Source organism: Nyctereutes procyonoides, unplaced genomic scaffold (genome assembly GCF_905146905.1).
Source record: "Nyctereutes procyonoides isolate TBG_1078 unplaced genomic scaffold, NYPRO_anot_genome, whole genome shotgun sequence".
NCBI classification, from domain to species: Eukaryota; Metazoa; Chordata; class Mammalia; order Carnivora; family Canidae; genus Nyctereutes; species Nyctereutes procyonoides.
In genome coordinates, this window is record NW_026575082.1 from 37358573 (window position 1) to 37359599 (window position 1027).

The 1027-nt window shown below is 35.9% G+C and overlaps 1 pseudogene; it reads left to right on the forward strand.

The window, feature by feature from the left end:
* Positions 1-277: 277 nt before the first annotated feature.
* LOC129514623 (peptidyl-prolyl cis-trans isomerase A-like) lies at positions 278-768 on the forward strand (annotated as a pseudogene).
* Positions 769-1027: the final 259 nt, after the last annotated feature.

The window sequence follows — 1027 nt, forward strand, 5'->3', positions numbered from 1 at the left end:
TAAAAGGAAGAATGTGTCCCCTATATGTATGCTTTTATATTTTTTTAATGGCTAGTTTTTTTCCCAGAATATTAAAGTAGTCAAAAAAATATTGAAAAAACTGAAAAGCATGTGTATTAAAACTCACAATATTATTTTAAGTATAAATATTTTATTTACTCTAAAAATAATTTGTTATAATTTAACTTTAATGGAAGCAAGCTCACAATAATATTTAAAAATTTAATCCTTGGCCTTGTAGACATCACTGTCCCAGAGCTGCTTGTGACTCTCAGCCATGGTCGACCCCACCATATTCTTTGATATCTCCATAGAGTGAGTCCTTGAGCAGTGTCTCGTTCCAGCTGGTTGCAGACAAAATTCCAAAGACACCAGAAAACTCTTGTTCTCTGAGCACTGGGAAGAAAGGATTTGGTTTCAAAGGTTGCTACTTTCCCAGGATTATTCCAGAATTTATGTGCCAGGATGATGATGTCATACACCATAATGGTGCTGGTGGTAAGTTCGTCTATGGGGAGAAATTTGATGATGGGCATTTCATCCTGAAGCACACAGGTCCTTTCATCTTGTCCATAGCAAATGCCAAACCTATCACAGAGTTCCCAGTTTTTCATCTGCGTTGCCAAGATTGAGTGGTGGGGTGGCAAACATGTGGTCTTTGGCAAGGTGAAAGATGGCATGAATATTATGGAAGCCATGGAGTGCTTTGGGTCCAGCAATGGCAAGACTAGCAAGAAGATCACCATTGCTGACTGTGGACAAATCTAATAAATTTGACTTGTGTTTTATCTTAACTACCAGACCATTCCTTCTATAGCACCCTTTCACTCCCATCTGCTCAAAATATCCTATAATCTTTGTGCTCTGACAGTTCCATGGGTTCCATATTTTCCTTACTCCCTTCCAAGTCTAGCTGGATTGCAGAGTTAAATTTATAATTATGAAATAAAAACTAAATAAAACAAAAAATAAAAATCTAATTCTCAAAAAAAGATTTTAGACATTAAAAAATATGAAACTATGGATA